The sequence below is a fragment of the Ambystoma mexicanum genome, chromosome 5p (genome assembly GCF_040938575.1).
Source record: "Ambystoma mexicanum isolate Mex_15411 chromosome 5p, UKY_AmexF1_1, whole genome shotgun sequence".
In the NCBI taxonomy this organism is placed as follows: Eukaryota; Metazoa; Chordata; class Amphibia; order Caudata; family Ambystomatidae; genus Ambystoma; species Ambystoma mexicanum.
In genome coordinates this window covers 598,924,956-598,938,882 of record NC_090930.1, presented here as the reverse complement: position 1 = coordinate 598,938,882, position 13,927 = coordinate 598,924,956, and positions in this window count along the sequence as shown.

The following is a 13,927-nucleotide window of genomic DNA, read 5'->3' as shown; positions in this document are numbered from 1 at the left end:
ACAGGATGGGGTGAATGGAAGAATGGTGCTAACACTAGTGTGGGATATTTGTACCCATGCCGATGCGCCCCACTGCACCCCTTTACCAATGGGAAAAGAAACAGCCAAAAATGGATGCGCTAAGCTCTGTGCATCAAAAAAACAGTGAAACTGTGCGTGGGTCACAATCACAAAAGGCTGCACACACCTGCCACCCCGTCAAAGTGGGGGTGACAACAGAATTCTCACTGCAGGAGAATTCCAGTGGGCGCTGTTACATTTAACATGAAGCAAGGCCACAGAATGGCCTAAAACCGAAAATGCCTTTTAAAATGCAGCTTTTTCAATCTTCAACGTGCTGTTTTGGTGATAGATCCATTATTTTCCAGTGAACTATTGAAATTAAAAGGGGTACAGATCATCCAGTGTGGCCAGAGAAACCGGGCCTCATTGACTGACAGCAGATAAGAAATGTATCTCATGAAAAAGGCAGCCCAGCAACATTTCTTTCAGCTCCACAAGAAAAATGCAGCTAAAAATGGCAAAACATGTAATAATTTCAACTGTGCAGAGAAAACTCCAAGCAAAGGCTGGACACTTACTTCCAGACTGAAAACAGATCTCAGCACTTAAATAAAGAACTGGTGCTGAATACAAAATGCGTGTTACAGAAGAAACTCTGATGTAAAGGATTCAGTTTAAATGTGCTTTTTCCATGAAGAAGTGCACAATCGGCTGTTTAAAAGCATGATTTTGGGAAAGGCCTAATTCTTTAAATGTCTAAATTCCCTATAAACTGTGCTCATTTTTATATGTTTAAGTGTACGATTTAGGTGAATCTTAAAGTCAAAACCCAGTCTGGAGTTAATTAAGTAATTAATTCTGACTTTACAGTGCCCAGCCTGGTAAAGATGACACTTCATGTTGACACTCCACTGTTAGCAGGAAGACTTAATTGATGCAGGAGGTTCTCGCATATTGACAACAATGAACTGATTAGACATTCGTCTGGGGCCCAGCCATGGACAATGGCTGTCTGAACACTGATCCCTTCAGGGGAGGGGTAGGGAAATTCCCTCTGGACCCCCACCATGATCAAAGGAATTTGACAAAAAAAAACTGTTGAAAGATATTTGTGGTTTAAAATGCCTATTTGTGATTAAGCTTTGAAAACCTTTAACTTTGTCCCATGAAGGAGGACAAATCTAAAAATTGGTAGTTATAAATCTAATGTTATGCTCTTTCTGTGAAGACATGCGTGAACCCTGTACCACATAAGGAACCAAAGTTACACAAAAAGAATAATTGGGGCAAAACTATTGATGCTGCAAATATAATATGGTACCCCCGTGTGCCTGGGGTGATTGCACAGATATGTACTGAATTAGGAATTGTTAGGCCAAACCGTTATGATTTCAATTGACAAAATTTCATAGAACGACAAAGACAGATCTCACTGAGATGGGAGTTAGATGTCAGGATACCTCACAAAATATGTAATGGATGTGTCTGATTTTATTAGAGGGCATAATTATAGAAATGTGTATTTTTGGGAAAGTTAAATTGTGGTTCAAATCAATGTGGGAGTTCACAAATCACATCATAAAATATGACAACTATTTCTGACTTCCAACCAGAAAGAGGCAAGTGCCTTTGACCTATCACAGCCGTGGGGGTGTAGTTTGAAATTCTGCCCCACCATAAACTGAGTGATGTCACTTGGCATGATAAATATACGAACTTCACCACACACAGGGAAACACTGATTCCTGACTACATCCTGATTTCCGTGTGACGCTCTGATCCTGACTTCTTCATCCTGTTCCTGAACTTTTCATCTTGTCCTGATTCCAGACTACTTTGCAAAACCCAGGCCTCAGCATTTGCTAAACTCTTTTCAGCTAGGCCCAAATCCTGAAATCATCCCAAAGGGAATAGTTCTGATACAGTTTGGCTCACTACCATCCAGGCTTGCCTACTAAACTCACCATCACGTTAAACTACAGTGTCCAGTGACCAGAAGGGCCTATCCAATCCAATCCAATCTGAAGTGCAGTCCAATTTACCAGAACCGCCAGCTGATCCAATTCCGCCAGTGGTGCCCTGCATCCTGTAGACGGATCCGTGATGACCAGAACCTGACGGTCCAATCTGAAATTACAGTGACTGTAAGTATCAACAGGAATCCTAGTGACCCATAGTATATTTGCCTTGTCCTATCCCAATCTATACCCCATCCCATCTTTAACTTAAGAACCTTTAACCTTGTCAGAACCATTCTTGCAACCCTGTTTACAATTCTGAAGTCATTCCCATAAAGAAAACATAGTACCCGCCACGTTGAGAGTTACAAGCGGCCGTGCGTAACTGTGGAGATTCACGGGTGGCATTCTCTTTTTCTTAGCCATTAATATAGTTTAAATAAAACCAATCTGTCATTTTTTAAAACAGAATTTCTGCTTTACTCTGTTCTATTTTTTCAAAAACGCCTCTCATTAAAACTTACATAACTTCTTCAATTTTATAGCTAGAGACTTAATTTCAACTCTCAGTTAAACCTAAGATGAAACAGTGTATTCGACCCATTTTTATAAAAAATTGTATAGTGAAATTCAGGTGCAAATTCACATCTTTGCAAAAGTTTTACACCTGTCTTTTCCCATTCAAAGTGATTCTTAACTTCCATTCTGATTTAAAGTGTTTATTGTTGCTCATCTTGCAGCTCATGTTGGTTATAATCTGTTCAGTGTTGCTCTCATAGGAATTTCTATCAATTTAAGCATTTTTGCACGTTTCCTTGTTTCACAAAACCATTTTCAACTGTCATTTTAAAAAGTGTAAATTTCCCAAAAATGGTTTTCTCTCTTGTTTGGGGAGGGAAGATTATATTAAAACACTGTACTCTGTTCTTATTCCTGAATACCTGCTGCTTACTTACATCTGTGTAGAATTGTTCATTTGTGCATTAAGAGCTTTGCAGGGGGAAACTTTAACCTAAACGCTATCTTTTCACAAGCCCAAACTGTTATTTTTCCTGTGTTTTCTATTCTGAATTGCTATAAGTGAATTCAATTGATTTAATTACTTTCCAAACTGTTTTGTCACCACATTGGTGATTTCTGCCCCATACATATATATTAAAATGTGTGTTTGATTTGAATTTTAAATAAATAAATAAATACCTTTATCAACCATCCTGATTCCTGGTCCACTGTGACATGGGGGGTATTTTGATTAGGGTGTGATATGAGTGGTATATCACTCAGAATATTGAACCTATAGACATAATAAATAAGTATTTCATCTGTGCATTACATGCTAGGAGAGAATCCATGCACAACACTGGTCAAAACAGATGGGCAATTCTGGACACTGGATGACAAGTACCGCTGGATGGAACAGGTACAGCGGGAATGCAGCTAGCGGGCAACAAGCCGGTCTGGTCTCAGGATGCCCCCCAAAAAGGGTACCACAGTTTTTCCCCTGGTAAATGGGATTTTAGTGGGATTTTCTGAATCTAGGCCTTGCTGGGGTAGGGTCAACTTTGCTTTGGCTTTGCAGTGGAATCTGGAATCTAGCAAGATGGATGTAGATGGTCAGCCATCCTTTGTATATAGCGTGGTGAGATCATAGAATTATATGGTAGGGCAGGCTTAGGCTGAGTACGCCCCTAAACAACTGAATTGGTCTGAGGTGATTGTTACTGCCTACCTGTCAATTGATTGGACTTTTAGAAACCTGACATCAGCTTTATGATGTGGGTTTACTATGCACAGGATCATCCCACAGTTACTTTAGCTAAAATAATTGTTCACATAAATTACACATTTATGCAATTTTGGCATATTTACAAATTACCTAGGCAGATTACATATTTCATGCTGAGCATGGCAGTCCAATTCTACAGTTTATCAGACTTTGTTTCGCCCTTCTACCAGTTTTTTGCACTTTTTGGTGAAAAATATATTACGTAAAATTCTATAACTTTAGGTGTGTGTACATATTATCATAGGGCATATCTCTGTTAATTTCTAACGTTCCATCATATGTCCTTTCCCCATGATTCACATTTTTCTGGTGTTTGTGTCCAATACATGCTATTGACAGCCAAGATATCTTATTTGAAAGCCACGGAAATTACATTTAAACTGTACCATTTTTACATTTTTGCGAAGTCCTTTTGCAAAGATAAAAGTCTTACAAGTTTATTTCTAAAATAGTCTTTTGAGGCAAATGTTCAGCATTGTTCACCATATATGGGCATAGCTTACAAGGCTGCTCTTGATTTGGCTTTGCAGCTCCCAACAGAAGTCACGGGGAAGTGTGATTTCCCTTTTCACATATGCGTTATATGCATATGTGCCCACTGTTCCAACTCACCCAATGGTGTTTGGCAAGATGTTGCAGCCATCCTTTTTTCGCTGCAAAAAGCAGTTTTGATGCAATGGTGCTCCAAGGAGCCAGCACAGCCATTTTGCTGTTGACTGCAGAAGCGCAGCTAGGTTATGGATGGGGATTCTGCTCAGTGGGTCAAAGTATCCCACATATTTTTGTCACCTGTGAGGCTTTCAGCTGTACATGCCTGCCCTTATAAAGGCGTTTGTGGCATGTCATCATGCTGGTGCACCATTTCTGAGCAGATACTGAGTCTCTGCATTGCGCCATCCTCCACAACAAAGGACATGATGGAGGTGATTTAATTCAAATCAAAGGTGCCTGTCTGGCGCCATGCATATGAGGATGTACATGGGAAAGGACATGCAGCTAAGCAGCATGAGGAGTGGGTGTCTGTGCATTGGAGGTGGTGGAGAAGCCCTGGGCTATGGGAATGAGTAAGTTCTCACATGCCAATTTTGACTCTTGCGCTCCACACACCACATCTTTGCAAGTATATTGGGGTGAAATAGGGGCCTTACTGATCTTATCTGGAAGCATCCCTGGTTTTATTATAATTGGGATAATAACAGAGATAATTCTCATGCTGGCATACTTTGGAAACAGACAGCTGTTGGTTTGAATTCCAATTCACAAAGCGACACACCTATTACAAATGTTTGTCTTGAGGAGATATTTGTCATTGGACGGGAAGAGAATAAGGCTGTCTAATGCAAAGAAGTATTTAGCCATTGTCTTAAATCATAAATAATCTAGAGCAGCATGGTATATAATGCAATGGTAAGGCTATCCAGATGCTGGCTTGAGGTTACTGACAAGAAAACATTCCATTCAGATCAATTCATCATGTAATGCTCGGTTTGCTCACAGCAGTCATTGCAGGTTGTGTGTTTACAATAGTACAACTCATGTGGCGTTTTTGTGGGCAATATATTGCTCAATTGCAAAATCAAAGTTGGAAACCATATTGATAAACTTGAGTGCCACTGTTCTTGAAAGGGTAGCTCAATATGACAAGGACTACTTACAGAGATCATTTGCAAAATCACAGTATAAAATTCTGTCAAGGTTGACTCTACCTTTGCTATGTCTGAGGTTGATAACTTGCATGGACATACCTTGGGGACAGTAACATCGACTGTGCTACAAAACAGCGTTCCCACACTAGATTAAACTAGCTGTATAAAGAACATGGAATCATAATGGTGCACTTTTAGGGCTCTGTTTCTCCTGAAGAGGTTTGTAAAAATGGGGTGGCAACCTCCAATAAGAAAATGAAATGTTACTCGGGAGAAGTGATTAGGGAGTCAAATTCCAGACTGTGAAACCAAATAGAATAGGCTACTATTCAGACTGTACCACCTGTACTGTCTCTTTTGAAAATATGCGTCCTCTCAAATTCTAGTTCAATTGTTTATGGCAATGTCTGCTTTTTCCGTTAATCTATAAAGAAAGGCTGTTTTTTTTTTTCTCCAACCAGGACACTTTATCTTAAATTTCAGATTTCAGCAGCATTTACTAGAGAACAATCTCTTCTTCAAGTGAGCTGTGTAGCTGTGCCCAGCCACCATCATTTTGCAATCATCACCGTTTAAGGGAGTTGTTTTAGAAAATCGCATATGACTTTTAGCTTTTATATTATTCATTCAGCTGTGGCAGCCCTGAGCTTGAGATGAAAACATGATGGTAGATTTGAAATGCCTCGGGCCAGGCAACGCAAACTGTGAAATGGGATTCAGGGCCATGGACTTAATTGCTTCTCCAAGCAGTACATCTCTTCATGTGGCCACTATTTCTTCCAGCATGGGTCTGAAATGTAATGGTCCTCTAGTTAAAGTGTTCAAGACGTTCTCCTTTGACAAAGGGTGGCTATAAAAAGGAGGTAGGATAGCTGATGAAAGACATTGTGAGTAACCTCAGACAAACAAAAAGATGTCCCTGAAGATTATTAAGTGGGATTCTGGAAAAAAAGCTGTTAGGGAGAATTCTCCAAAATGGATAATTGTCCCTCAGCAGCTTTGCTGGATTTCTGGGGTTTATTTTTTTACCTTGTAAGAGTGTGAGCCTTTTCTCCCACCCTTACATGTGTTTGGCTGTGTGTGTTTAACATTTTTGTGTTCATAGACTGTGGAGCCTCACCTACTCCACAGGCATCATCGTTTTACTGTGTGTTACACAGCACCTTAAGTGCAGTAACACAGGGTTGTCTGTTAGACTTCCCAGACTCCATTTTCTGGGACTGACTACTGTCTACCAGAACATATAAAGTTGCCATTAACTTTATTAGCCTCTGTAAAACCACACCCCCAGTACACCCTATCTTACATAGAGTACTGGAAAGGGTTAATACTTATTCCTTTTTGTCTGTTTCTCTTTGAGCATTGTCTTGCTCCCTTTTCATCAAGACTTGGCTGGTGGCAGGGGTAACTACCCTAATTTTCTACCGCGGTTATCTTAAATAACCTTGGGATTGTTTTAGGCTATCTTGGAAGCCTCAAACTTAAACCCGCTAGACCACATATGTTTTATTTTGGTTTCGGCTGGGTTTATTCTCCATTTCTTCTTGTAAACGTCTTTCTCGTGTTTTACTCTGCGCGCCAAACCCAGGTTGGTTCCTTTGTTCACTGTCTTTTTGCGGACTTCTACGCAGAAGCCCTCCTTAGGCAACTGTATGTCTGGGGGGGACAGGATGTGAGGGAGGGGTTTAGGACTCCCTGCACAGGGTCTCATTGGAGACCCATGTCACACTCTGAAATGATTGGCTGTGGAAACTGTCCCGGCGGGACAGCAACCCTGCTGTGTGATTGACAGCCAGGCTGTGTGAATGGGAGAAAACTGCATAAAAAGCAGGTCTCTTGGTCTGGAAAGGCATAGTCGCCACTGGAACGAAAGATCCAACGAGGAACTGATGGAAAAGAACCCCTACCACAACTGAACTGTCCGGTGAAGCCCTGCTGCTGGTCCGAATTTTCAAACTCCAACGACAGAGAAGATCCTCCAGGAATCTTCTTCCCCTGAGCTGGTGGGACTAACCAGTTTACCCAAACTACAAGCCAGGCCTCCCTCCTCTGGTCAAATTTACTTTACAGAGCTACAGTGGTCCGGATAGCCAGGAAGGTCAGACCCTGCTTGGGTTTTAAGGAGCGCACCTTGTATTCGTTGCTTTTCTCTGCTGCTGGTTTCTTCCCTGGGCAGTGCAGGACCCTCCAGTCTTCCTACTTCATGTCAGTGCGACAGTCGCTTCAGGAACCATGAGCCTGCCGGAACTGCCAGGAACGTCCGCCTCAGCTACAGCTTCTTCTCCATTTAAAGGTACTATGTAAATCCAGTTGTTTGTTTCGTTCAGCCGCGATGAAAGGGTGTGAAACCTTTCTGCAATTGAAGGGCTTGTCCTTCCCTACTCTTTAAACTAACTTTTCTGCCAGCTAACCTCGTCCGGAACTCTTGGCAAAGACTTAACCGCGAAATACCCATGGGGTGTGTGATCTTGAGCAAAACGACTTTTGTCCTATTGACTTTGGCCCTAAGCCTTTTTGATTTGATTCTATCATTGTAGTTCCTCTTTCTAGATTGCCCTGCTTACTTACCTGTAGGTGCTGCTCAATTTCTGCCTATCCTTGTCTTTCCCTCCCCTTTAAATTTCTGGAGTGCCATTTTGCTCCCACTTCATTTGTGAAGTTAACTTGTCTGGAATCTATTGGGAGTGGTGTGGTGTATTAAGAGTGTGATTTTTAAACTGCTTTACTTTAGTGAGATGCTATACAACTGATGTGTAAATAAATGTATATTCTTTTACTCAGAAACCTGAGTCAGTGTTTGTTTGAATCATAGTAATTGCTTTCTTTCGTGTAACTATTACTACTGCTCACTTGCTCGAGATAAGTCTGGCTGCTCAGCCATCGCTACCACTTTTACTGTGTAGTACAGGCTTGTACCAAAGGTGAATTTGTACTGTCACTTGTAGTCTTAATTGTGTTTGGTGTTCCCAAAGGGTACTGCATATAATTCTGCCCATTTACTGTTGCTTTTTTTAAAAAAAATATGTGACTTAACTAATGAAAGTTGTGTTTTTTTTATTAAATCCCACTTCCACTGTATGCATTGCTATGACCATTGACTTTGAAGGTTTGTTTTGCCAGACATATGTACTGAGATGCTAGTGCACCTGTTAATTTACATAATTGTTTGACAACAACTCTTTTTAAGGGTCGGATAAATATTGACTTAAAACTTTGTACTTTCAGGGAGAGTATATCTAAGTAGGAATATACGCAAGCAGCCAGTTTTGGAATATGGCCCGTGTACTAGTCACAGTACTGCGGTAATGTTAAAAGATGCCAGCCCTGTACTGTGCTCCACTAATCTCGATCTAGGTCCATGCTTTTATACTATCCAAATTAAACAAGCATTTAAAATAAAACAGTTGCAAAGGCCACGACACTCTCAAGCATTTCTCTTTTTACTTTTAGTTTTTGTAGGCCACAACCATCAATTCCTATACCACACCCATCACGTAGGCCCTGCCCACAAATTAGAGAATCCCCCCTAGATTTTCTTCCCCACTTTAAGCACTGAGAAAACAATTTTCATTTATAACGTGATTGTTTGAGGTTGCTGTTCACATGCTTACGATGCCAGGAGAAATGATGGTTTCCCAAGTCATCTGAGAAAGAAGAAAATCTCTAGAAATATGTCAGAACTTTTTACCGTGATATTACACTACATACTCTTCTATTATGGTGATATGTGCAATTCTAAGAATCAAATCAAGACAAGAATATCTTTTACCAGCATACAGTATTTCCTGAGAGCATGTTCCTGGTAATCCAAGAGGGGCTAAGAAGTCAAAATGTACCACTGACCTAACTACTTTAATTGACATTTGTTGTTGGCAAGGCATTCCATATCAAATCAATCCACTCAATAACGAGGCGTTCTTACAACTATGGTCCTACTAGGGACCCTGTCCCTCCTATTCATGATAAGAGGATTACATTCTTGTAATGGAATCTAGGTAGAGCTCCTTTTCATGGACATTAACAGTAGAGCACAGGCTTTGAACCAAGCTGTCCAGTCCACCCTCTTCTCGCTAGCCGTGGACGCCCTTTAGTGCTACCCATTAAAGACATCGCTGAGACTCGCTCATTGATCTTCAAGTCTTTCTACATCTTTGCACGAACATAAAACACTCGTCACATGTCCTGTCACCTCGTTTACCCGAGGACCAGACATATTGGTTCGACTTTCTAAACCATGATGGATTTCTGTGAGCCAAAGCATGTACGTTTTGTCGCCAAATCCACACACTGATAAGGCGGCTTCCTGTGGAAATCAGTGCCACCTGCTCCTGTTCAAACCTGGCCACTTGAAGTTCAGAAGAGCACTGAGGACACAACTGGTCCCCTCTTTATATGACCACCAGACCACTTACCTTCCCAGAGCAATACTTTATTCTATGCACAGTCTCACAGTCCACGTGCACCACAGATCCATGAAAGTTGCACACGGCCACCTGGATGCACTTGTGTTCTACAAAACATTATTAAAGCAAAGTCGAATGGTTTGCATTCTGCTCTCTAAGCAAGCCAAAACCACACAGCATTAATAGTTTGTATTGTTAGATAAAACTAACAACCAATGAATGCATTGTAGAGACTTGTGAGCTATTTATTAGTTTGCATGGAAAGTGTGTGCCATGACCTGGTTTTCGCAAGGCATGTCAGGGAGCCAGTTGTTCATCTCCAACAAAGCTTATTTGTCTTCGGTTTTTCATTTCTTAGGGTTTCGCCCAATATCAAATCACTTTGAAATTAGATTTACCTAGAAAAGGATTTATAATAACTTTAACACGCCACGAAAATAAAATCAAATAGGTTTTCAAAGTCTGCAAATAAATTATTCGGTTTGATGTAATTCACAGAAAACAAAACAAAACATGTTTGGAGAGGGTCTGATAATGAACGCTTGTTGTCAGATGGCGCCTTTGTGTCTGTCTGCAGAAGCAACAAATATGCAAACAAATACCAGATGCAGCCACCTTTGCAAAGACTTTTTAGCGCAAAACTAAACAAAACAGTCGTCTTATTCAAGTTTGAGAATATGCAGCATGATCACAATGGATGTAATATTTTTTAATAATAATCAGCAGTGAAGAATATGTCACAATTTATTTATTCACAACACGTGAGTATCATATGCGAACATCTATAAGCCACTGTCATAAATAGTTCCATTATATTTAGATCTGAGCAAATTATGATTTAATGAACCGATAGTGGAATTTTGTACTTGTGTAAAACGAACAAAAAAAACACATTTTATAACACTTGCTTTACAAAACTAGGGCAGTTTTCGCTTTGTGTTTCTGTACAATACCTATAAAAAAATTGTCACATATATCAAATGATGTGAATGTACCAGAATCGTACTGAAATGGGCAGGCATATCGATGCATGTGAAAATAAAATACATGTAGTTTCTGAAGTTACACCGTATTGATCTCACAAAGTCTGCACATCAGAATGATGCCGGATTTGCACTTTCAACAACTGCATTTAAAACGTGTCGATGACTCTGGCAGCATGGCGATTGGGAAGCATAGATAGTCTTTGCAAATGCATGAATTTGAGCTCAATATGCCAATAGGCTGTAATCAGTGACATCTCTGAAATGACTGCAATGACTAGCAGTATCTGGAATTAACAAAAACGTATGTATTCATTAATTATCTCACGTCCACATGAGAGCACCACAATCTGAATCAATACTCGTGCTTCGTTGCTGTGTAAGCGGTGAATCAAGGGTTTTACAAGGTACATTAGGAACTTCTTTCAGATGTTTGTGAGACTAGGTATATAAAAGAAAACGTGATGCAAGCTATTTGCACAGCCTGGGACTCTCAAGGGGCTCTCTGGGTTGTGTGTATTTATTTATTTATTTATTGTTTGCTTATTAAGCACTTACACAGCAAGTAAAATACTGTTTCAAAGCGCCCCCAGGACGAGGGAAGGGAACAAGGGCGTGAAATACATTACACAACACAAAAAAACAACAATGAATAAGAGCCATGGAGGGAAAAAGGAGGAAGGAACACACCTACTATGTCTTGTGAGTATTCAGAACGTGCAAGTGCAGCAAGGAAAATGGCAGATGAATTAGGTGCTGGGGAGTCTGGGCTCATGAGTGAGCACAGATGAAGTGCTTGGGTTGTTGAGTGCTGCATGGTCAGGGGCCACATTAGGCGTATGTGTGAACCTCCAAAGTAAGTGCAGTTAAAAACTGAACCACCTCACAGAGCTGCTTTAACAACTTTCTAGAGAGTAAACACACAATGCAGCATCCACTACCAAGTGTTGTGGGTGCATTTTGAAGTGTTGTTAAGTTCAATGATGGGGGACCAAATGATAGCCTGGGCCTGATGGAGAGCCAAGGTCCACCCTGGTCTTTGTTAATCCAGAAAAAGCTAATGCATTTAATGCTTAGGCAAATCCAATGACCATTACCAAACGTGGGCCATAGAACAGTGTGTGATGTTGAAAATAGGAATTAAGAAAGCATGCTTTCATTTTTTATTTTATTTATTTGCATTTATAAAGCAAGCACAAAGCCCGGGGGCATCAAGGCGCTGTTACAAGTAGATGGTTTAGTTACAACAACAACAAAAAGGCAGCCAGATTACATTAGCCCACACGATAACATGGCTTAATTACATTACTTAGATAAGTGGTTAGGTTACATTAGCCCTTACCTAAGTTTAGATATGCAGGATTGGGTTCAAGTGTTGGCAACAAGTGTGATAGTGCAGCAGGGTTACGTGTTGAGCTGCATATCCTGATTCAACGTCAATAGGATACAGTTGTTTGAATCAGAGCACATATAGTTCACAGTCAATTGGATGCATGGTTAAAAGTCAATAGGATACAGTTGATAGTCATTAGACATGCAGCAGTGGCTGGGTAAGGGCCTTAGAGGCAGTGTGTGTTAAGATTTAGGCAGTCTGGTTTTTTAGTGCTTTGTGGAGGCCGAGATGAGAAGGTTCTCTTCAATATGCCTACAATTCTTTGAAACATATTCACATTTAGGCATATGGTCCTGCTGCCTATGGACCACAAAACAGACAGCAACACCAGCAAATATATGGTGGGTTTATAAAAGCGTGAAAAACCCTTCCAGCTGAAATGTGAAAGTAGAATAAGCCATTTTAGCTACGTCCCACATGCCACAGGATACCAACACATCCAGTGATGCCCACCCACCCAATAGCCAGCACTGACAGATCACCTCCAGTTCAGAGCCACATGAACAGTGCACTGAGGGTAAATAATTAGCTTAAATGAAAGTGTTCTGTGCCCGAAATGTATCTTTGTTGTATAGGGCAGAGCTATTTTAGATACCCTTTTCAACCCAAGACAGACAGAGCTCAAGGAAATAATAAACTGCATATGACAACTGTATATCTCACAGTGCCTACACATCTTACAGTCACAGCAAAAGTTGTGTTCCTCAAATGGTAAAAGACTTGCAGCCCTCATTACGAGTATGGTGGATCAGTAAAAAAGTGCAGTAATGGAATTACTGCCACTTGTACCGCTCCGCCAACTACCGAGTTTTGCCTTGGAGGGAGCATTTACCTCCAGCATCATGCTGGAGGTAAATCATCCAAATGTCCACTCAAACATTGGCTAAATCAGCGGGACTCCTGGCAGCAGCAATTCCGCTGAATTCCCCATTGATTCATATAGACTCACTAAAATGGGGACTAAATCCGTCTACCACCAACTGAAATCCGGCCGTATATCCGCCAGACCAAGTGGCACTAACAGTAATTCTGTTTACTGCCGGAATACAGCCATAACGAGGGCTGTCTCAATAATGTGGCCTTATATCAGAGGTATATAATATCTCTCTCACAACTGGGCTCTTCCCTTCCCCCTTCGAATCTGAGATGTTTTACCCCTTTTGAAGACACCCTCTGCTAAGATAAATGTCAGTACAAACTATTTCCCAGTTTCCATCCTCCACCCTTATACAAAGGTATTGGGTGGGTGGTCTTCAATGGATCAATAATTACCTTCAGCATACTGGCCTTGGAAATCCATTTCAATCTGTCTTCCATAGTAAACAGTTCTCTGTGATGCTCCCTCTCCAATATCTCTTCCATACTCATATGTTTAGACTTCTCTGATGCTTTCAACATGGTCCAAGACATATCATTCCTCCTCACTCTCCAGGAACTACCATTAAAAAATGAACTCTCATCTGGATTGCTATTTACCTGGAGGTTTGCTCCTTTAAACGGTCCTTGAATTTGTAAACCATTCACACACATATCTCCTTGTCAGTGTCCCCCAAAGTACCAGTCCTTGGACCTCTGCTCTTCACCCTGTATACTTCTTGCCTACTAAGTCTTACCTTGTCCTTTGGCTTTTTCCATCTTCTCTGTTCTGATGACATTCAAATATTTTTCTTCATTCTGTCCTTCCCCCCCAGCCAGCTTAGAATAGAGTACTAACTGTCTCACTGTGATCTGTCATTGTATGGCCCTCCACTGCAT